The following is a 25,357-nucleotide window of genomic DNA, read 5'->3' on the forward strand; positions in this document are numbered from 1 at the left end:
AGGGTTTTTTAACCTGATTCTTTGTTCAGGCCAAACATAAGGTTCAGGAGGATGGACAGTGAGAGGAATGTCTTGAGGTCCAGGGAAAACTTAACTTCAATAGTTTCATAAGTAGAGAATGGCATCTATTTGGCATTGTCATTTGTGGATTCTACATTCTTGACCCAGTTGTGCATAATCCATGTTAAAATTCCACCAAACCTCATAGGTGTAGGAGACACCAAAATTACATAAGATTGATGAAGCTAAGAGGTGCATGCTGCCAAGAACTGGAGAAAGATCTTTCCAGAGAGTCATAGTTAGAGCATGTTAAATACAGAAGTGAATGTTAGTGGTAAACTGGTGAACAGAAAGCATGTCTCTTCTTGGTAGATATTTAGAAAGGATTACAAGAGCTGAAGGGACTTTCAACCCCATAAAAACAACTATTCCAACAAACCAGAGCTTTCTGACACTAAACCAATATTCAAAATCTGCCCATGGAAAGTCCTATGGCTCCAACAGCATATGTGGCAGAGGATGGATTCCTTGGGCACCAATGGATGTAGAAGCCCTTGGTCCTTCTCAGGTTTGGTTCCCAGTTCAAGGAAATGTCAAGGTGCAGTAAGGAGGGTTGTAAAAGAAGGGGAGTCGGTCCAGTTATGACCTTATGGAGAGGAAATTTGGAAAGAAAATAGCATTTGAAATGTAAATATAGAAATAGCCAATAAAATAAGCAAAAATTTACTAAAAAAATGGAAGAAATGAAAAAAGAAACTGCTAGCCATTCTCACCTATTGTTTCAGAAATATAATGAGTAACTGTCAGGGAATGGTAATCAGAATAATAATGGTGAAAAGACTGATATGATTAAGAGTCGACTAGAAGCACTTCTCTCTCCCAGACATCAGTGTCAGACACAAACTGAACTATAGCAATCCAAAGCGTGGAGGAGTTTACCCTGAGATGAGGACATAGTACTTGTCTTTCACTTCTTCCTTAGGACATTTTTCTTCTGGGCAAAAAGAATAAAAGCCATGAGCTGTCAGGAAAACAACTGTGACCTTCCCAAACTTGGGTTTTGGGATAAAGAAATTAATGATATAAACTCTCTGATTTCCAGGAACTGTAAGAGCAGGAAGTCCAGATGCTTCTGAGAGGACCCCAGCTCCTAATTCCCATTTGTAGACGGCTCAGATCAAGACAATCTCTTCATGAAACAACTCAACACCTACTAAGGACTCAGAGAGCTTTCCCAAGGACCTTTTTTGTACCAAGACAGAAGGTCAACTTTCTTCTCCCCATCTCTGATATCTTCATCCTATTTGTCCTCCCTCCCAAATGGCTCTTTACACTGAATTATAGGCCAATTAGTAAACCATAGATATATGGAATGAATATCTGAGAGGCAGTTGCTGTCAGGACAACACTTGTGACAACACAGAAGAAAATAGGGCTCTCAAGGATACAAGAGATATATTACGGGGGTACTAAGGATGATGTCACTGAGAACTGCCATGGACTACCTGCTAAACAGATTTCCTTACATTGACCAGATTTGACGGTGCCCTTTCTAGGAGAGTCTCCTATGACACAGTGGAAACCTTTTGTACTCCATCTCTCTAACGCTAGAGACTTCTCTTTGCTGCATTAGTGTTTACATGGTCTTATTGGACAAAATTAATCGGGACTTGGCATGGGTAGAAAAGATCTAGGAAGATGGAGTGGAGGAGATTCTTCTTGATAATAATTTTGCTCCCTGGTCCATTCCTGTGACATACAGTTCAATTTCCTAGTTTTTCTCTGTTTCCCAAAGGCCATTATTTTCCATACAGACCTTTAATTGAGTGAATATTGTATTTCATTTTCTAATTCTTCATTCCTAGATAGGGCACTTTGTATTCATTCCTGAAAGTGTACTCAAAAATTCTCTTTTACAATTGCATTTTTGTAATGATTTTGGCAAAAAAGAGGGCCGAAGTATAGCGTGCAGAGAACAGTGTAAATATTTTGTACCTACTTCAAATGATAAACTCCAAATTCTTATTTTATCCAAAAATTATCATACATCAGTAAATCAAAGACAACATGTACTATACAATTTGTTTCTCTATTCCCATTTGATATCATTTCTGCAATATCTTCCTTCTTGTTTTCCCATGGCCACACTTGAGGTTTTTGGATATTTTACAATGATTCTTTTTTCAGGCCAAACATAAGACTTAGGTGGATGGGCAGGGAAAGAAATGTTTTGAGTTCAACTGAAACCTCAATTTCAATAAGTTCATAAGGACAGGAGGGAACTTTGCATCTGTAGATTCTACATTCTTGTTCTAGATGCGCAGAATCAATGGTAAATTCCATCTAACCTCACATAGGAGCCAATATATATATGATAGATAGATAGATAGATAGATAGATAGATAGATAGATAGATAGATAGATAGATAGATAGATCTGCCACCAAAATAAGATAAGATTGTTGAAGTTAAGAAGTGCATTCTGCCAGGAAGAGGATATAGACATTTCCTGAGAAACACAGCTAGAATATGTCAATTACATAAGTGAATGCTTGTGGCAAACCAGTTACTTGTAAATGGAACTCTTGTTGATAACTTTTGAGAAAGGATTACAAGAGGTAAAGGGGTTTGCAAACCCATAAGAAAAACAATGTCAATGAACCAGAGCTTTCTAGTACTATACCAATATTCAACGAATGTACATGGACATACCTATGGCTCCTACTGCATATTTAGTACCAGATGGCCTTCTTGGGAACCAACAGAAGTAGAAGCTCTTGGTCCTCCCTATATTTGATTCACAGTTCATGGGAATGCAAAGGGGTAGTAAGGGGATTATAGTAGAATGGGAGGTGGACTGGTTAGGGATCTTAGAGACAGGAAATTGGAAAAGGAATAACATTTGTAATGTAAATATAGAAATATCAAATTTTAAAAAGCTATATATTTTGCTAAAAAAGAAAAAAATGAAAGAAATAAAAGAAAAGAAAACTGCCAATTAATTACACCCTTTGACTCAGAAATCTAAAGGGTCACTGTCAGGGAATGGTAGTCAGAGTAATACTAGTTCAAAGACGAAGATGGTGAAATCTCAAATAGAAGCAATTTTCTCTCCCAGATATCAGTGTCGGACACAATCTGCACTCTAGGAATCCAAAGCACGGAGTAATTTACTCTGAGCTGAGGACACAATACTTGTCTTTCCCTTCTTCCTTAGGACCAAAACCATCAGCTTTAAAGAAAACTGTGCCCTTCCCAACACTTGGCTTTGGAAAAAAGACATGAATGATATAAATTCTCCGACTTCCAGGAACCATAACTAGCAGGGAAGTCCAGATGCATCTGAGAGGCTCCCATCTCCTTATTACCATATTTGGAAGGCTCCAATCAATACTATCTTTTCAGCAAACCTTCTCAACCACTACCCAGAAATGACTGAGATTTCCCATGGACCACATATTTCTTTTTTTTTATAACAAAGCAGAAGGCCAGCTTCCTTCTTCCCATCTTTGATCACTTCATCCTCTTTTTTCTCCTTCCCAAAGGCTGTTTATGCTGAATTAGAGGCCAAATAGTAAACCCTAGAGGTACTGAAGGACTACTGGAGAGGCAACTTCTGTCAGGACAACACTTGTTACATCACAGAAGAAACTAGGGATCTCCAGGATACAACAGATTTTTTTAGATAGGCCTAATGGTGATGTCACTGAGAATTGCCATGGCCTACCTGCTAAAGTGTTTTCCTTTCAATGACCAGATTCGAGGGTGCCCTTGCAAGGCTTGTCTCCTGTGAAACAATGGAAACCTTTTCATACTACATGTCTTTAAAGCTAGAAACTTCTCTTTATTTCCTTAGTGGTTACATGCTCTGAAAGGAAAAGATAATCAGGAGCTTTGCATGGGTAGAAAAGATCTCGGAACATGGAGTGGAAGAGATTCCTCTGGATAATAATTTTATTACCAGGTCCATTACTGTGACATACAGTTCAATATCCTAGGTTATCTCTGTTTCCCAAAGGCCAGCATTTTCCCTACAATCCTTTAATTGAATTCATATTTCATTACAGTTTCTCATTGTACATTCCTTGATAGGTGACTTTATATATTCCTGAATGTGAAGTGAAAAATTCTGTTTTCCAATTTCATGTTTTTTTGCAATGATTTTGGCAACCCAAGGGTCCCACCTAAGGTTGAATATAAAAATGTAAATATTATGTACCTATTTCCAATGATGAACTTCCAAATCCTTAGTTTATCCAAAAATTTCGAGACATCAGAAAAGCTAAGGAAAACATGAAATATAGAATATGTTTCAGTAGTCTCATTAGACATCAGTTCTTTAATATCTAACTTCCTGTTCCTCTAGGGCCAGACGTGAAGGTTTTCGAGGTTTTACCATGGTTGTTACTTCAGGACAAACATAAAATTCAGGAGGATGTGCAGGGAGATGAATGGCTTGATGTCCAGGGAAACTTCAACTTCAATAGGTTCATAAGAACAAGAGGGAGGTGTTTGGAATTGCCATTTGTGGATTCTACATTCTTGACCTAGGTGTACATAATCCATGTGAAAATTCCACCTAACCTCATAGCTGTAGGAGCCACCAAATGTATAGTTGGAACCAGATGTACATCTTTCCTGAGAGACACAGCTTGAGCAAGTCAAATACAGAAGAGAATGCTACTGGCAAACCAGTGAACCAAAAATGGATCTCTTGTTGGTAGTTTTTGAGAAAGAATTACAAGAGCTTAAGGGGATTTCAATTCCATAAGAACAACAATGCCAGTGAACCAGAGCTTTCTGGTACTAAACCAATATTCAAAGACTGTACTTGGACAGACCTATGTGTCCAACTGCATATGTAGCAGTGGATGGCCTTGTTGGGAACCAATGGAAGGAGAAGTTCCTGGTCCAACCTAGGTTTAACTCTCAGTTCAAGGTAATATCAAGGTTCACTAAGGTAGGTTATAGAAGAATGTTAGGGGGACTAGTTACGGGTCTTATGGACATGAAACTGGGAAAGAAAATCAAATTTGAAATTCAAATATAGAAATATCCAAATAAAAAAAGCAATAAAATTTGCTAAAATTTAAAAAAAATGAAATAAATTAAAGAAAAGACATCTGTCAGCTAATTACACATATTGACTCAGAAATCTAAAGGGTAACTATCAGCAAATGGTAATCAGAGTAATACTAGTGGAAAGACTGAGATGATGAAGTCTCAACTAGAAGCTCTTCTCTCCCAAATATCAGTGTCAGACACAAACTGCACTATAGGTATCCAAAGCATGGAGGCGTTTACACTGAGCTGAGGAGACAATACTTGTCTATCCTTTGTTTCTTCGGACCTTTTTCTTCAGGGCATAAAGAGTGAAAGCCATGAGCTCTCACTAGAACAACTGTGCCCTTCCCAACAACTGACTTTTGGAATGAAGAAAATGATTATATAAACTCTCTGAATTCAAGAAACCATATCAAGCAGGGAAGTCCAGATGATAATGAGAGAATCCCAGCTCTGTATTCCCATGTGTGTAAGGCTCAGATCAAGGCTATCTCTTCAGATACAACACTCAACGCCTACCCAAGACTCACTGAGCTTTCCCATGGACCATTTATTTCTTCCTTTTTTTATACAAAGACAGAAGGCCAGCTTCCTTCTCTTTTATCTCCCTAACAAATGGCTGTTTAGCCAGAATAAGAGGTCAATGAGTTAACCCTAGAGGTCTTCAAAGAATATCCAAGAGGCAGTTGCTGTCACCATGACACTTGTGACATCACAGAAAAGCTAGAGCTCTTCAGGATACAAGAGATATTTCAGGGAGGACCTAATGATGATGTCACTGAGAACTGCCATGATCTAACTGTTGAACAGCTTTCTTTACATTGACCAGATTTGAGGGTTCCCTTTCCAAGAGTGTCTCTTGTGACACACTGGAAACATTTAAATACTATATATCTCTAATGCTGGAGACTTCTCTTTGCTTCATTCGTACGTACATGTTCGGAATAGAGAATGTTGGTCAGGGGCTTGGCATGGGTATAAAGATCTAGGAACATGGGGTGGAGGAGATTATTCTGGATAATAATTCCACTCCCAGTTCCATTCCTGTGACATACAGTTCAAGTTCCTAGGTTTTCTCTGTTTCCCAAAGTCAAATATTTTCCTTCCAGACATTTAGGTGAATGAATATTGTATTACATTTTCTTATTGTACATTCTTTGAAAGGAGACTTTATATATATTACTGAATGTGTACTCAAATATTCTGTTTTCCAATTTTAATTTTTGCAATTATATTGGCAACAAAGTTGGCCCAGCTAAAGCATGAATATAACAGTATAAATATTGTATACCTACTTCAAATGATAATCTCTCAAATCCTTAATTTAAGCAAAAATTACCAGCCATCAGTAAAGCAAAGGACAATATGGACCCTAGAATGCGGTTCAGATTTTCTTTTAGGCTTGAAAAATTTTGCGAAGAAGGTTTTGTGGGTGTATTTGTGTCTTTATCCCTCCATTGCTGGTCTTTCCAGGCAATGGGAGTTGGCCTCTTAATGTTTCATATCACCAATGTAATTCACAGCTTAGGTCACCCCATTGATTCCTGGGTACCTCCATTATACCAGGTCTCTTTCTCTTCCTGGAGGTTTCTCCCACCTCCTCATCTCTTAAAGTTCAAGATTTCCTTTCTTTCTCATGACTATCGGGTCCTATCTCCTGTCCCTGCACACACAGGATCCATTCTCCTCTTCCTTCCATCTCTCATCTAGTTCCTTTCCTCAATCGGCCTCCTAGACTATTTTATTCCCCATTCTAAGTGAGAGTCAATCTTATGCACTTTGGCCATTCTTCTTGTTTATCTTCTTTGTACCTTTAAGCTTTGTGGAGGATGTCCTGTAGTTTATGGATAATATTACTTATAATTGAGCAATTTCAACAACCCTCTTGATCATATTTTACAGTAGTATGTTAAAATTGAAAATTATAATTTAGTATGAGTGAATGTCATGAGGACCAAATTTAAGTAAAAAGAAACTTAAAACAAGATCAAATCACAGATTTTAAAAATTGACCTAATAATAAAAATTCTCTACTATCATAAGGAATTATTATATCACAGGCAATTTTTAAGTGGTACCATAAATTTGGCAGACAAATGATGTTTTTAACAAGTAATTATGGATAATATGACTAAGATCAAATAAGATAAATATATTATTTTCATTCTGATATCACTTCCTGGCATTTTTCCTCAAACATGATGTTTATAGCATTGAACATTATGGTATTAGTTTTAAATTTTAATATTTATTTTAACCTAACCTATAAAGTAACAGGTTGCCATATGTTATGTTTGTAGACAATCACCCTCATCCTCGCTTCCTCAGTTCTTTGTTTCCGCCTGCCCTATGTCCCTCACCACTTATACTAGTCTCTCTTCATTATTCTTACTTCTAGATTCATATCCCACATGCTCAATATCTTCCATACCACACTGTTTAAAACCCTACTCTCTAATCTCTCTAATCTCTGTGACGTATACCAGTTAAGTGAACTCAAACCACCCACAGCTTCACATAAATACAAGTATATTAAAAGGAGATTCTTTCATCTCTTTGAAAAAGAACACATGGTATTTGCCTTTCTAAGTCTTTGTTACCTTACTCGGTTTAGTTTTCCTAGGGAGAATGAAGTACCATTGTGTATATTGTCACATTATTATATATCTATGTATCAATGAATATTCATTATGATACTCAATAAAAGAGCAATAGATTTATTTTTGAAAAACGATGAGAAAGCTCAGATAGAAAAGTCAAGAAACTAAGAAACTAAGAAACTAAGAAACTAAGAAAATTTCAAAGATAAATATGACGAACATATTTGTGTTTATATTAACTGGAGCAGTGTGTGTTAAAGTTAATAAAGGATGTGGTATTTATAATATTTTTATACTAATAAAATGTAGAATATTCAATAATTTAGAGAATACTTATAAAATTGTTCATCACTAAGTTATATTTCCACTAAAACTGTAATCTTTTTATAAACTATTTTACATATATATATATGTATATGTATATATATATTTTACCTTCAAAATAAAGAATATTAAGAAGTTAGTCATAAAATTCAATAACAACACCAAAGACGAATTATATGAATAACCAACAGAATAGGAGATATTGCAAACCTCTCCAGTTAAATTAAGAGACTTAGAAAAGTGATAGCATTTTAATAGAAAGGCACATGGCAAACAAGATACAATAAAATCCTGAAACTATACTAAGATGGTTACTATTCATTCCTATGTGCTAAGATTTCATCAACAAGCATGGTACATGAAGATAATGTATATGTCAGAAAAATTAATTCATGTTTAACATAGTAACTTTCTTCATAAAACCCAAGCAGACACTTCTCTTTTTTGTTGCTTAAAAAGTATGTACAAAGCACGGCTTTTGATTATAACACTAATATTTCAAAACTATCATTAAATATGCAAAGATCTTAACACAAAACCCATAGTTTTCATAGCAACCATACAAACTTAAGAAGGAAAAGAAAACATTTTTAAGTACATAGATGTGCGTAATGAAGTCCCCACCTTACCAGTAACAGATGGGTCAAATTTATTGTTCTATGTATTACATAGAATACTCTATCCCATTTCACTGTTCCTTAGCATATGTTTTTCCTCATCTTTCTCTGTTACTTATCTTCTGAAAGCAGGTGGTATTTCTCATAAAATTAGTTCAAATCATCCAATCTTCACTCCAACAAAAAGAAGGTGTTGACATTAGAGGAAAACCAATTAAAGGTTCTCATTTTTTATTGTGCAAAATTTTATGTATGATTTTGTATGCTTAATATGCTTCTACACCTTAGTGATGACAATTCAAGATTGGCATGAAATCCATCATTCTTAATTCACAATGTAAATGCCCTTTAGCTAATCACAGAAAAGCCTTCAAAGTGTATTTACATAGGATTATTTAGTAAAAATTCAACTTATAGTTTAAGGGGAATAGTGATGTAAAACATCTTTTCTTACATTTTCGTTGCCTTCACATTATTTTATAGCTAAGAGATTTCATTAGAATCAAGAAAGAATTGTTAACATCTTACTAAAATAAAATGAGAATTTTCTCTGTATAATACAGAACTTATTCTTGAAAATTTTTGTGACACTGTTTCTTTTATATCCCTGGCAGTACCAGAACTCACTATCTCTTTCACCTATTCTCTCTCTCTCTCTCTCTCTCTCTCTCTCTCTCTCTCTCTCTCTCTCTCTCTCTCTGTAGACCAAGCTGGCCTTGAACTTAGAGTTATGCCTGCTTCTGCTACCCAGTGCTAATATTAAAGGCCTGTGCCACCACACTCCGTGCTTTTCTACATCTTTAACAAGCTCTTGTCTGATTATATTCCAAATCTTATGAAGTTAGCTCCCTAAAGTACCTAGAAGAAATTCAGTATCAAAAATATATTTTGCACACCTAAATCCCTACTCCCGAGTTTCTGATTGATCTGCACACGTAGCAAGCTCTCTGAAGGAACTGAAAGCCACAAATTTTTGCTTTCATTACAGGAATAAAGAAAAGGCCTGTTCACTGCACAATCTCATGATATCACGGAACAATTCTTCCAACACTACAAAGTGAAATCTTATATTGACTCCTGTACCTGAAGCCACAGTTTCTTTCCTTCTATTTAGTTGTGCTCATTGTCACCACCATTTCATTATAACCAGGTTTAACCCAAAGGTATTCTCTGCCCCAAGAATTCATTTCTACTATATTGACATATTCAGTCATGTTCAGTTAAATTTAAGCACTGACCACACCAAAGTGAGGATTTATATAATATCCAACAGAAACATAGGAAGAAATGCTACAAAAATAAATTTATACTGAATAAATAATCAAAATGTGTTTTATTTGTTGTAACACAACATCTATCCATTTTCATTGTATTGATTGGTTCTGGGTATATTCACAAGCCAAGAAAATTGCATTTAAGCCCGGAAAAAAACTTTTGAGATTTAGTTCTCTCTTTTATATAGACTATGAAGACTAAACTTAGATATCAATGCTTAATAGAAAGCAATTTTACATGTTGTGTCATTTCACTGTTTCTCAGATTTTTTTGTATAATTGAAAGTGTATAGCTAAATCTTGATATTTAGTATTTTTCCCACTTCATTTCAATTTCTACTTTAACTCTGAGTAATAAGTCCAAATGGGATCTGATTACATATATTGGCCCCGTACGATTTTTTTAAAAATTATAAGGTAAAGTTTTATATGCTAGAAAGTACACTTTTGAGAGTACATTACACTGGAAATTTAGTTCATCCTTTTTCATTAGTTTTGTCTGAAAGACTATTATTTACAAATTTGTTTTAAATTTTTAGAAGTATTGTGTGTGTTTGTTTGTTTGTCTGTGAGTATGCCTGTTTGAGTATACATACATACATACATGTATATCTTTGACAATTCAAATATAATAAGACCAGAGAAAGTAGCTTGAGTGTTATTGATAATTTATGGACACTGAATTTTTGTATATGCTGTATATGTAACCTTGAAAATATGTACTGTATATTTTTTCAAAAGCATTGTTTAAATATGTATACTACATGAAGCACACTAATTGCAGTTTTAGCCTTTTCCACACTAATTTTATCTCTTTAGATGTCTAGAAAGAAATACACAGAAGCATGAATCATCTCTTAACTCCAAATGTAGGTAGACTCTATGATATATTTTGCTTTTTTACATGATTGCTCAACTTTAGTTCATAAATTATATATTTAATTTGCTCTATTTATGTTACAAAGGTGTGGCACATTGCTTTTGTAATGTGTGGCACATTGTATATATGTATTCATTGATAACTTCCTTCTTTCAACAAACATTAAGAATAAATGATTTATAAACATTATTACAAAATCTAAGATCATTCAGTTTCTTCCATATTCAAATACCAAAATGCATGTAGAAAGAATTTCCTGATTTTGACTATTAACAGAAATATTTGATGTACCATTCCTATAAACAAATTTTGATATATCCATTAAAATTTCTTCAATGAGTAGTTTATATAATAATGAAGGTAAGTATAGATATATTGTTAGTATATTTGAATCACAAATGATGTCAGTATTTTACACAGCCAAATATGCATAAACATGTAATTTTACACCTGAATTCCATAAACGTGCATTTATATATTTCCACTCAAAATCAGCTGGGTCCAACTTACACGCATTCTCACAATTATACTCTTACACACACACATATGCATTCATTCTTGTAATTACATATTTAATCAGACATCCTTACTTTCATATGCATAGGGAGCAAGAGACCAAGCACCAGTGCAGAATGATGAGGTCCAATCTTTATAACATAAAGAAAAAAATCACTTCGACCCTTTTAATGCTAAGTGAATTAAACCCAAGTGTGTAAGAGAAAAGCCTTGTTCCTTTTGATAAGAGTAAGCCTGCATTGCTATTAAGAAATGACCTGTTCTGTCCCATGGTAAGGAGAAACCTGCCTGCACCTTCTGTTCTTTCCAGCTTCTTCTCTTTTCCTCTTCTCCTCTGTAATTCTGCAGATTGCCCTCTTATGTTACTTATAATATCTACATTATTCCTCTCTACATTTCTTCTCAGCCCAGATATTTTTGGCTCAGTTCTACTAAGCTCAGTTCTCCTTAACTCAAAGCTGACTTTTCAGCTCTGTCCATCTCCAGGTCAGTCCACCTGTCTCTGTCCTTCCAGTTCAGTCCTTCTCTCTCAGTCCTTCTGTGTGACTTCTCTTTCTCCTCAGAACTTAAACATCTTTAAGAATATATGATCCCATATTACAATGTTCATCACAAGTTCATATGAAAGATCAAGCATAAATTGAAACATAATTTACAACCGAGAATTTTTACATCAATATCCATCAAGAGTAATTATCTGGCGAAACATTCATCACCTGTGTCAGCTCCACAGGCTCACTGAAGATCCAAAACCATAGTTGTTAGTGATGTTATATATAGATAAACCCAGTTAATATCTTATATTAACTGTCCTTGCACCTGCAACAAATCGTTTGTTTTCTTTTTATGACTCTTGATAACTGTATTGCAACATCATGGAATGTGTTCTTAGTAGGAGAAAGTCTGTTTACTATCTCAGAAAAATTAACTGTTGACACCAGGGACACCGGCAGAATTGTCACTGCAATTTTGACTATTAGAAAGGGACTTATACGGGTTCGGGGTTTAGCTCAGTGGTAGAGCACTTGCCTAGCGAGCGAAAGGCCCTGGGTTCAGTCCCAGCTCTGAAAAAAAGAAAAAGAAAAAAAATATAGAGACTTATAGCAGTCCCACTATAATAGAGATTAATAACCATTGATATAATTTTAGGAATTATTGTAGAATCATTATTAAGACTAAAGAATTCATCTATTTGCCTGTATAGTATCACTACGGGACAGTAAAACTTCGTATGACTGCAGAGATCTGCTCCAAAGGGGTGTGCTATTACTCAATGATTGTTATATATGTCTAATAATAACAAAAGGAATAGCATTTAATAGCGTAAACTTTCCCAAAATGAATCCCTTACAACTTTGCTTAATAAGGGAGAACCAGTTGTAGATTATAAAATAATCCGAAGCTGTGTATCTCAGGATGATCACCTGCTAGTTATTAGCCTGTCCTGTTATGGATCCTGACACTTTCTTCTCAGTCTTACATGGTACCTTCTCAAAAACTGACAATCTGATCCATCATAAAACAGGCCTCAAGAGATACAAGATGTTTGAATTAATCCCATGCATCCTATGAGATCACTACAGACTAAGAATGGTATTCAATAACAACAAAAACAACCATAGTTCCACATATACATGGTAGCTGAAGAATGATTTACTCGATGAGAACTTGTTCAAGGAAGAAATAAAGAAAAAAAATTAAAGACATTTCAGATTTTAATGAAAATGAAGGCATAACTTGGGAACACAAAAAAGCAATGCAAGAGGAAAACTCATAGCTCTGAGAGCCTCCACAAACAAACAGAAGCTATGATACACTAGCAGTTTGATAGAACACCTGAAATCTCAGAACCAATAAAAATCCAAAGACTAGACAGCAGAAAATAATCAAACTCAGGACTGAAATCAACCAAGTAGAAATGAAAGGAATTATATAAAGAATCAACAAAACCAGGAGCTGGCTCTTCGAAAAATCCAGAAATAGGTAAATCCCTTATATTCAAATTAAAAATAACAAAATCAGAAATGAAATAGAGATATAACCAAAGAAAGTGAGGAAACTCAAAAAATTATCAGATCCTTCTATAAAAGCCTATACTTAACAAGTGGGAATGTAAGGATTCAATGGATAAATTTCTAGAGAGATATAAGGTACCAAAGTTGAATCAGAATCAGATAAACCACCTAAATTCACCCATAACTTGTAAAGTAGTAGAAGCAGTCATTAAATGTCTCCCAACCAAAAGATCCCAAGACCAGAAAGGATTAGTACAGAATTCTCAGACCTTCATAGAATACCTAATACCAATATTCTCCAAACTATTCCACAAACTTGAAATAGAAGGAACACTACGCAATTCCTTCTCTGATGCCACAATTATGCTTACAACTAAAGCAAACAAAGACCGAAAAAAGAAAGAGAATTTCAGACCAATTTATTCATGAATATCCCTGCAAAAATTCTCAGTAAATTTCTTGCTAGTCAAATCCAAGAACACATGAAAACAATGATCCATCATGATCAAGTAGGCTTCATCCCAGAGATACAGGGATGGTTCAATATACAGAACCTGATCACTAATCAAACTAATCCCACTATAAAAACAAATTCAAAGAAAACAAAACAAGCAATCATTTCATTAGATGCTGAGAAAGCATTTTACAGAACGTAGCCCTTCATGTTACAAGTCTTCGAAAGATCAGAAATTCAAGGACCATACTGAACTCAATAAAAGCAATATACAGCAAACCAGAGGCCAATATCAAACTAAATGGAGAAAAACTTAATGCAATCCCACTACAATCAGGAACTAGACAATGATAACCACTCTCTCCCTACCTTTTCAATATAGTATTCAAAGCCCTAGCCAGAGTAAACAGAAAACAAATGGATGTAAAGGGATACATATTGCAAAGGAAATTTTCAAAATGTCACTATATGCAGATGTTGTGACCCGACAATTTCCACCAGTGAATTTCTAAGCAGATAAACAGCTATAGCAGAGTGGAAGAGTTTAAAATTGATTCAAACAAATCAGTATCCTGCCTCTGCTCAAAAGAGAAATAGGCTGAGAAAGAAATTACAGAAATGACACCCTTGACAATAGTGAAAAAGCTTATAAAATACCTCTGTGTGACTCTAACCAAGCAAATGAAAGATATACATGACAAGAACACAACTGTCTGAAAAAAAATAAATTGAAGAAGATCTCAGAAATTAGAAAGATCTCCCATGTTCATGTATTGGCAGGTTTAATATTGTAAAAATGGCCATCTTGCCAAAAGAAACCTACAGATTCAATGCAATCTCCATCAACATTACAACTGATTTCTTCACAGACATAAAAATGGCAGTTTGCAAATTTATATGGAATAAAAAAAATCCCAGGATAGAGAAAACTATTCTTAAAAATAAAATCATTTGGGGAAATCGCTATCCCTGAGCTCAAGTTGTATTACAGAGCAATGGTGAGGAAAAACTGTATTGTATTGGTATTGAGACAGTCAGGTATAACAATGGAATAGAATGTAAGACCCAAAAATGAACCCACACAGCTATGGCCACTTGATAATTAACAAAGGATCTAAAACCATACAGTGGAAAAAAAAGATAGCATTTTTTAAAAATTGTGCTGTTTCAACTGAAGGGCAGAAGGTAGAAGAATGCAAATCAATCCATTCTTATCTCCTTGTACAAAGCTCAAGTAAAACTGGATTAAAGAACTCCAAATAAAACCAGATACACTGAAACTAATTGATAAAAAGCAGGGGAAAGCCTCAAACAGATTGGTACTGGGGAAAATTTCCTCAATAGAACACCAAAGGCTTTTGTTCTAAGATCAAAAATTGAAAAATGAAACTTCATAAAATTTCAAAGTTTCTCTAAGACAAAGAACACTGTTATTACTTCCATACAGCAACTAACAGATTGGGAAAAGATCTTTACCAATCCTATATCCGATGGAGTGCTAATATCCAATATATACAAAAAAACTCAATAAGCTATCCTCCAGAGAATCAAATAACCCTATTTAATACTGGGCTACAGTTCTAAACAAAAATTCTCAACTGATGAATATTGAATGGATGAGAAGCACCTAAAAATGTTCAACATCCTTACTCATTGGGGAAATGCAAATCAAAACAATCCTGAAATTCTACCTCATACCAGTCAGAATGGCTAAGTTAAAAAAGTCAGGTGACAACAGTCTCTGTCAAGGATGTGGAGAGAAAGGAACACTCTTTCACTGTGGAAATTACAAGCTCTTAAAATCACCCTGGAATCCAGGCTGGAGCTTCTTCAGAAAATTGAACATAGTATTTACTACCTGAGGATCCAGCTGTACCATTGGATGGCATATACCCAAAACTTGCTCCAACCTACAACAAGGACACATGCTCCACTATGTTCAGAGCAGCCTTATTTATAACAGACAGAAGCTGGAAAGAACCCAGATGTCCCTCAAAAGAGGAACAGATTGATATAATGTGGTACATTTACACAATGGTGTGGTATGCAGCTATTAAAAAGAATGACTTCATGAAATTCATAGGGAAATGGATGAAACTAGAAAATATAATCCTGAGTGACATAACAAAAACACAAATAAATGCACATAGCATGCCCTCACTAGTAAGTGAATATTAGCCCAAGAGCTCATAATATCCACCATAAACTCATATGCACTCTGAAGCTTAACAAGAAAGGACAAAGGGGGATTGCTTCATTAACAATTAGAAGGGGGAAGAAAATTTTCATGGGAGTCAGATGGAGGAATCACCCTGTGTGAGAGAGGGGAGTGAAATAGAAAAATAGGAGATCAGGATAAGATGTTGGAAGAAACAGGGAAAAAAACAGAGGACCAGGAAAATTAGTATAGAGAGAAGGAACAGTTGAGGATGGGGGTAACCTCTAGGATAAACCAGATACTAGGAATGCGACAGGTTCCCTGGACCCAATACTGATGACATTGGCCAACATCAACAATAACACTGAAATTAACCTGAAGACACCACCTCCAGTAGATAGACATGGCCCCCAGTGTAAGGATGGGACCACTCACCCATCTCAAATATATTCAGAGTTATCCTGTCTAATGGAATTGCAGAGGGGAAAGTGGGGCAGAGGCTGAAAGAAAGGCCATCCAGAGATCTGCAGACACCAACCTGGACACTGTTGCTGCTGCTGATATGTGCTTGCAAACAGGAGTCTGATATGCCTGTCCTCTGAGAGGCTTTGCCAACACCTGACTGAGACAGATGCAGATATTCACAGCTAACCATTGAACTGAACCTAGAGATCCCAATGGAAGATGTAGGGGAAGGGGCTGAAGGGGATTGTTATTAGAGATAGAACAACGATATCAATTAACCAGACCCCTCAGGGAACCCATGGACCTAACCACCAACCATTGAATATACATGTTCTGGTACCCTACATATGTAGCAGAGAATTGCCTCATCTCACATCAGTGGAAGGGGAAGCAGTTGGTCCTTAGTAGCTTGATGTCCCAGAGAAGAGCGAATCTAGAGGGGTGAGGTAAGAACGACTGGGGGTGTTGGGGACGCACGCTCTTAGAGACAAAGACGAAGAGTATGTGGTGGTGGGGATTATAGAGGCGGATCGGAAAGGGGGCAATATTTGAAATGCAAAGAAATACAATTGTTAATAATAGTAATAATAAAGGCAACTGCATACGATATCAAGACATATTTAGAATTTCAATATATGTGATTAGAGAAAATACTTTCCATTGTGTAGCATACTCAATATTTCAAAAATATCATCACGGAAAGAATATTAAGAGCTTTGGGACAAGAAAAAATAGTGATACATCAAGGCAGAAGCATCACAGTAATATCTGGAACTCAAATGGAATTCTAATATCAATCCCATGCATTCAATGCTCTATACAATTCCTATCACATGTTCATTCCCTAAAAAAATCCACCAGTGATTTTCTAGTCCCTGCAGTCTCTGAGGATCAAGGGTCTGGATCAACCTTTCCCATTCGGTTATGAGTCTCCAAGACACATCACTGCACCACAGATGGCCTCTGGTTAGAGGGATCTACCGTGTTGTAAGTGTCGCTTGACCGCACAGTGTCCTAAGCACCCCTTGCCCTTTCCATTCATGTTGCTCCTTCCCGAATCCCTTGTCTTGGCCCCTGACAGTGGGCACAATAGCAGATAGCACTCTGGACACAAAGGAAGAGATTCGACAGGGTTCCTCCTCATTCAGAAAGCTTGGATGATCGCCCCGCTACTACAAGCAGAAATGACAAGTGAAGCAGCTCCTGACTGCCTGGTGCAGACCTCGCGACTGCCCCTTGCAGACCTCGCTACTGCCCCATGCAGACCTCGCTACTTCCCTGTGCAAACTCGAGGACAGCTCCTCTAGAGCTTTGGCTGTTTCAGGAGATCAATGGTCACTCGAGATTTCCCTGCTTTGCCTTCCGGACTTGTCCACAGTTCTCGGAAGATAGAGAGACATACTCAAAGGATACAGCTCAACTGATGCTTACCATGACTCACCACTGGCAAGTACATTCACTTCCCCTTCACATGGTAGTAGCCCATTCGACATTTCTTGTTCAATTTCCTTAAAGACTAAACGACCAGATGTGAGGAGAGAGACCAGCGACCCTCATCCCGGACTTCACCCTCTGACCATGCACCAACGATTTCTCAGCCTCCACGGCCTGGGAACCCTTCAGTGTCCCCCAAGATGACTACAACACCTGAGTGCAACAGAGGAATCAGTTAAAGGATTCCCAGCCTCCACAGCCTGGAAGCCCATTCAGTGTCCCCCAAGATGATTATAACACCGGACTCCAATGGGGGAAGCATTTTAAGGGTTCCCAGCCTCCACAGTCTGGAAGACCTTCAGTGTCCCCCAAGTGGATTATAACTTCCTACCCCAGTGGGGGAAGCAATTGAACACCAGAGACCCGAGCGACTTTGCACCTCCCAGACTACTTAGAAGGGCTCGGGACAAGTTCAGATGCCCAAAACCCTATGAAGATCAGAGATTCAAAAAACCTGATGCTCGTGTTACAAAAAACCTGCAGAAACTCAAAGATCATATAAAGGCTTCAGTCAATAAGAGGGACGTAGACTCCAGAAGGGAACTGACAGAGAAGAAGAAATGGACAGTTCCACTTCCTCTGAGGGTTTCTGAGGGCATGAGTAATACACTGATCAAGGATAGCAGATCACTGAGAAACCCACTGACTAGGCATATCAGAAGATCTGCTTTACATCCTGCTACCCGAAAAAGAGTGGCCTCATCTAAGTTCCCATTCTTGGTTCTTGGGAAGATGAAAAAAAAAAAAGTAAAGAAAAGAAAAGCGGGTTATGTCTACTGGGTTTGAGGAACATGTGGACTATGACGAGTTGGTAGCCAGAGTGCCTGTAACATCTACAAAACACAGTACTGGAGAGAATAGTGAAAGACTCAAAGAATATCACACTGTGCCTGGACCAACTTTTGCTGACTCTTATACTGACAAATTGGGACAGGTAATTTCCCCACACATTCCAGGTTCCCAACATCCTTCCCTATCTAGACATGGAGAACTTGGATCTCCCATTTTTCCCCAAGATGTTCCTACCCACCCAGGACTTTCCGGAAATAACCAAATGGTTCCAATGTTCTATAGGGTTATTCCACATTTGCCCAGGTGTCCAAAATTCCTCCCACAGATCCTGAAAGGAAAATCATACATTCTCCTTCTTCCAGAGGGAGTATCTTTTTTTCTTCCATCTTTATTAAATTGAGTATTTCTTATTTCCATTTCAAATGTTATTCCCCTTCCAAGTTTCCCCATTAACATTTTCCTAGCCCCTCCCTCTCCACTTCTATAGGGGTTTTCCACTCCCGATCCACCCACACATTACTGCCCTTCTCCCAAAAATGCCATTCACTGGGGGTTCATTCTTGGGAGAACAAAGACTTCCCCTTCCACTGGTGCCCCTAATAGGCATTCATTGATACCTGTGAATTTGGAGTTCAGGTCAGTTCATGTATAGGCTTGGGTAGTGGCTTAGTCGGTTGAACCTAGGTTTGGTTGGCATTTTTGTTCAGATGGGGTCTCAAGCCCATTAACTCTTTCAGGCCTTGCTCTGATTCCTTTAGCAGGGGTCGCATTCTCAGTACAGTGGTTTGCTGCTGACATTTGCCTAAGTATTTGCTATATTCTGGCTGTGTCTCTCAGGAGAGATCTACATTGGTTCCTATCAGCCTGCATTTCATTGATTCATCCTTTTTACCTAGTTTGCTGGCTGTATATGTATGGGCCCCATGTGGGGCAGGCTCTGAATGGGAGTTCCTTCGGCCTCTGTTCTACAATTTGCTTCCCTATTCCCTGACAAGGGTATTCTTGATCCCCTTTTAAAGAAGGAGTGAAGCATTCACATTTTGGTTCTGTGCATCTAGGGTAATTCGAGAATTTGAGCCAATAGCACTTATCAATGAGTGCATACCATGTATGTGATTCTGTGATTGGATTACCTCACTCAGGATGATATTTCCAGTTCCATTCATTTGCCTATGAATTTCATAAAGACATTGTTTTTGACAGCTGAGTAATATTCCATTGTGTAGATGTACCACATTTTCTGTATCCATTTCTCTGTTGAAGGCATCTTGGTTCTTAGCTTCTGGCTATTATAAATAAGGCTGCTATGAAAATAGTGGAGCATGTGTCTTTGTTATATGAAGGGACATCTTTTGGGTATATGCCCGAGAGAGGTATAGCTGGGTTCTTAGGTAGTTCAATGTCCAATTTTCTGAGGAACATCCAGACTGATTTCCAGAATGGTTGGACCAGTCTGCAATCCCACCAACAATGGAGGAGTGTTCCTCTTTCTCCACTTCCTCGCCAGCATCTTCTGTCACCTGAGTTTTTGATCGTAGCCATTCTAACTGGTTTGAGGTGAAATCTCAGTGTTGTTTTGATTTGCATTTCCCTTGTGTGTAAAGATGTTGAATATTTCTTTAGGTGTTTCACTGACATTCGATATTCTTCAGCTGTGAATTCTTTGTTTTGCTCTGAACCCCATTTTTCAATAGGGTTATTTGTCTCCTGCAGTCTAACTTCTTGTTTTCTTTGCATATTTTGGATATTACCCTTCTATCTGTTGTAGGATTGGTAAAGATCTTTTTTCTATCTGTTGGTTGCCATTTTGTCCTAAGAACAGTGTCCTCTGCCTTACAGAAGCTTTGCGGTTTTATGAGATGGCATTTGTTGATTCTTGATCTTAGAACATGAGCCTTTGGTGTTTTGTTCAGGAACTTTTCTAAAGTGCCCATGTGTTCCAGATGCTTCCCGACTTTTTCTTCTGTTAGTTTGAGTTTATCTGGTTTGAAGTGGAGGTCCTTGATCCAGTTGGACTTTAGCTTTTTACAGGGCAGTAAGAGTGGGCCAATTTGCCTTCTTCTACATACTGACCTCCAGTTGAACCAGCACCACTTGCTGAAAATGCTATCTTTTTTTCCATTGGATGGTTTTGGCTCTTTCTCAAAAATTAAGTGACCATGGGAGTATGGGTTAAGTTCTGGGTCTTCAATTCTATTCTACTGGTTGATTTGCCTGGCTCTGTCTCAATGCCATACAGTTTTTATCACTGTTGCTCTGTAATACTAGAGTTCAGGGATAGTGATTCCCAAGGAAGTCCTTTTACTGTTGATGATAGTTTTATCTATTCTGTGTTTTTTGTTATTCCAGATGAAATAATGAATTGTACTGTCTAACACTACGAAGAATTGGATTGGAATTTTGATGGGGATTGGAATTAATTTGTAGGTTGCTTTTGGTATAATGGCCATTTTTACTATATTATTCCTGCCAGTTCATGAGCATGGGAGATCTTTCCATCTTCTGAAATCTCCTTCACTTTCTGCAGAGACTTGTGGTTATGCTCATATGCTCATATCTTTTACTTGCTTGGATAAAGTCACCTTGAGATATTTATATTATTTGAGGCTATTGTGAAGGTTGTCATATGCCTAGTTTCTTGCTCTGCTAGTTTAGCTTTTGTGTAGAGTTACTTTTATACCCAGCCACTTTGCTAAAATTGTTTATCAGGCTCAGGAATTATCTTGTGAAACTTTTGAGGTCACTAAGTATACTATCATATCATCTACAAACAGTGCTATTTTTATTTCTTCCTTGCCAGTCTATATACCTTTGACTTCCTTTTGTTGTTTGCTTCCTCTGGCTAAGACATCGTGAATTACATTGTATAAATTGTGAGAGAGTGGACAGCCTTGTCATGTCCCTGATTTTAGTGGGATTGCTTCATGTTTCTCTCCATTTAATTTAATGTTAGCTACTGGTTTGCTGTATATGATTAGGAACGGTCCTTATGTTCCTATAATTTCCAGGACTTTTATCATGAAGTAGTTTTAAATTTTTTCAAATGTTTTCTCAGCATGTAATGAAAGGATCATTGGGTTTTTATCTTTGAGTGTGATTATATAGTGGATTATGTTGATGGTTTCTATATACAAAACCATCCCTGCATGCCTGGGATAAAACCTACATGATCATGATGGATGATTTTTTGATGTGTTCTTGGACTCAGTTTGCAAGACTTTATCGAGTATTTTTGCACCAATATTCATAACGGAAATTGCTCTGAAGTTTTCTTTTTTGTTGGGTCTTTGTGTGGTTTATGTATAAGAGTAATTGTGGCTTCATAAAAGGAATTCGGTAGTGCTCCACCTGTTTCAAATTTGTTGTATAGTTTGGACAGTATTGGTATGAAATGTTCTATGAATATTGGATAGATTTCTGAACTAAACCCATCTGATCTTGGACTCCTTTTATGTTGGGAGGCTTTTAATGATTGCTTGTATTTCTTAACAGTTATTGGTTGTTTAAACGGTTTTTCTGTTCCTGATTTAGCTTTGGTACCTGGAATTTGTCGAGAAAATTGTCCTTTTTCTCCATATTTTCAAGTTTTCTTGAATATGGGCATTTGTAGGACAATCTGATAACTTTTTTTTAATTATTTTTTCAGAGCTGGGGACCGAACCCAGGTCCTTGTGCTTGCTACAGAAGTGCTCTACCATTGAGCTAAATTCTCAACCCCCGATAAATTTTATAATTTGCTCTGATTCTGCTGTTATTTCTCCCTTTCCGTTTATGATTTTGTTATTTTGGAAACACTCTGTGTGCCCTCTGGTTAGTCTGGCTATGGGTTAATGTATCCTGTTGATTTTCTCAAAGAACCAGCATTTGGTTCTCTTCATTCTTTGTATAGTCCCCTTTTTTTCTACTTGGTTGATTTCAGCTCTGAGTTTGATTATTTCCTGCCTTCTACTACACCTGTGAATATTTGCTTCTTTTTGTTCTAGAGTTTTAGGTGTGCTGTCAAGCTGCTGCTGTATGCTCTCCCCTGTTTCTATATGCAGGCACTCAGAGATATGAGCTTTCCTTTTAGTATAGCTTATATTAGTCCCAAAAGTTTGGGTATATTGTACCTTAATTTTCATGAAATTCTAAGAAGTCTTTAATTTCTTTCTTCATTTCTTCCTTGACCAAGTTATCATGGAGTAGAGCATTGTTCAACTTCCATGTATATGTGGGTGTTCTTTCCTAATTGTTATTGAAGAACAGTTTTAGCCCATGGAGTCTGGTAGGATTCATTGGATTATTATTATCTTTCCATATTCTTTTAGGCCTGGTTTTTGATTGATTATATGATCAATTTTAGAGAAAGTGCCATGAAGTGGTGAGAAGTTATATCCTTTTGTTTTATGATAGAATGTTCTAAAATATCTGTTAAGTCCATTTGGTTTATAACTTCTGTTAATCTGTCTATGTCTCTGTTTAATTTCTGTTTCCCTGATCGGTCTAATGATGAGAGTAGGGCGTTGAAATCTCCTGCTATTATTATTTGCGGTGCCATATGTTCTTTGAGCTTTAGTAAGGTTTCTTTTATGTATGTACGTGCCTTTGTATTTGGAGCATAGATATTTATGATTTAGAGTTCATCTTGGTGGATTTTTCCTTTGATGAATATGAAGTGTCCTTCCTTATGATTTTTAATGACTTTTGGTTGAAAGTAGATTTTATATGATATTAGAATCACTACTCCAGCTTGCTTCTTCAGACAATTTGCTTGGAAAGTATTTATCCAGCCTTTTACTCTAAGGTAGTGTCTGTCTTTGTCTCTGAAGTGTGTTTCCTGTAGTTCAAAACGCTGGGTCCTCATTACATATCAAGTTTGTCAATCTGTGTATTTTTAGTGGAAAATTGTGTCCATTGAAGTTGAGAGATATTAAGGATTAGTGATGGTAACTTTCTCTTATTTTCATATTGAAGGTTAGTTTACGTTTGTGTGCTTCTCTTTGTTTTGTTGTGAAAAGATTAATTTCTTGCTTTATCTATGATTTTACCTGACTCCTTGTATTGGGGTTTGCCAGTTAGTTTCCTTTGTCTTACTCGATATGTAAAAATATATTGTGTAAATTTGGTTTTGTCATGGAATATCTTGGTTTCTCCAGCTATGTTAATTGAGAGTTTTGCTAGATACAGTAACCTGGGCTGGCCTTTATGTTCTCTTAGTGTTTGTATGACATCAGTCCAGGATCTTCTGGGTTTCATAGTCTCTGGTGAGAATTCTGGTGGAATTCTGACAGCTTTGCCTTTATATGTTATTTTACCTTTCCCTTTACTGCTTTTAATATTTATATTTCTTTTGTGAATTTGGTGTTTTGACTTTTATGTGATTGGATTATTTCCTTTTCCATTCCAGTCTACTTGGAGTTCGAGTTCGGTAGGCTTTGTGTACGTTTATGGACATCTCTTCCTTTAGATTATGGAAGTTTTCTTTTATAATTTTGTTGAAGATATTACTGTCCCTTGATGTTGGCAGTCTTCACTCTCTTCCATCCTGTTATCTTTAGGTTTTATCTTCTCATTGTGTCCTGGATTTCCTGTATGTTTTGGGCTAGGAGTTTTTTTCGGTTTTACATTATCTTTGACAGTTGTGTCAATGTTTTCTATGGAATCTTCTGCTCATTAGATTATGTGTGCTATCTCTTTTATACTGTTGGTGATTCTAACATCTGTGACTCCTGGTCTCTGTCCTAGGTTTTCCATCTTCAGGGTTGTCTTCTTCTGTGTTTCTTTATTGTTTCTATTTCCATTTTTAATTCCGGGACGGTTTTGTTCATTTCCTTCTCCTGTTTTGTTGTTTTCCCAGTAGTTCTTAAGGTACCTTTTTGTTCCCTCTTTATGGGATTCTACCTGTTTACTTCTGTATTTTTTTACTGTCCTGTATTTTCTTACGGAAGTTGTTTATGAACTTCTTAACATCCCCCATGGTTATGATAAAATGTGAACTTAAATCTAGATCTTGCTTCTCTGGTGTGTTTGGATATCCAGTGTTTGCTTTTGTGGGAGATTTGGGCTCTGAATGAGCCTAAGTAGTCTAGATTACTGTTGTTTGAGTTCCTGTTCTTGCCTCTAGCCATCAGGTTGTCTCTAGAGTTAGCTTGTCTTGCTCTTTATGACAGTGGCTTGACAGTCCTTTATGCTCGTGTGTCAGGACGGCTGTAAACCTGTTTTCCTGATTTCTTTTAGTCAGTTATGGGAACAGAGTATTCTGCTCTCAGCCGAGTAGTTTCTCCTGTCCACTGGCTTTCAGCTCTCCCTGTGGGCAGGAACCAGAAGGAAATTCACATACTTCTCCTAGGTCCTACTGTGCGGGTGGGGGCACAGAAGGCACAAGGTGTTTCCCTCTTGAGACAGGAATTTGGGGATAGAATAGTATCCTCTGGTTTCCCAGGAGTGTCCGCTCCTCTGAAAGTATAGTTCCCCCACCCTCTGGATTTGTGTGCAGTGAGCTATTCATCCAGTTCATTTCAGATCCAGGCACAGTCTGGGACATGGTGCTCCTACAGTTTTACTCCTCTATATTCCTGGGTCCAGTAGCACTATGCTCTTTTGTCTGGGGCCAGAGATGTGGGTAACAGTGGGAAGACATGGGAGCCTCTTTTCTTTGTAGGCTCAGTATTGTGCACAATACTGGATAATCAGCTCTCTCTCCCACAGCGTCTAGGAGCAGGGAGC

The 25,357-nt window shown here is 37.1% G+C and overlaps 1 long non-coding RNA gene across 3 annotated transcripts in view; it reads left to right on the forward strand.

Annotated features, from left to right (window-relative positions):
* The window catches only part of LOC134484706 (uncharacterized), a 39,192-nt gene extending 20,813 nt beyond the window's left edge, over positions 1-18,379 (forward strand). The window contains exons 4-5 of one of the 3 annotated variants that reach the window (XR_010062390.1): positions 1,103-1,264; positions 9,593-18,379. This is a non-coding gene — a long non-coding RNA (uncharacterized LOC134484706). Of the gene's footprint in view, positions 1-1,102; positions 3,175-9,592 lie in introns of those variants that run through there. The other 2 variants (XR_010062389.1, XR_010062388.1) reach the window with 2 other exon arrangements.
* Positions 18,380-25,357: the final 6,978 nt, after the last annotated feature.

This window comes from Rattus norvegicus, assembly GCF_036323735.1.
Source record: "Rattus norvegicus strain BN/NHsdMcwi chromosome Y unlocalized genomic scaffold, GRCr8 chrY_unlocalized_32, whole genome shotgun sequence".
Taxonomy (NCBI): Eukaryota; Metazoa; Chordata; class Mammalia; order Rodentia; family Muridae; genus Rattus; species Rattus norvegicus.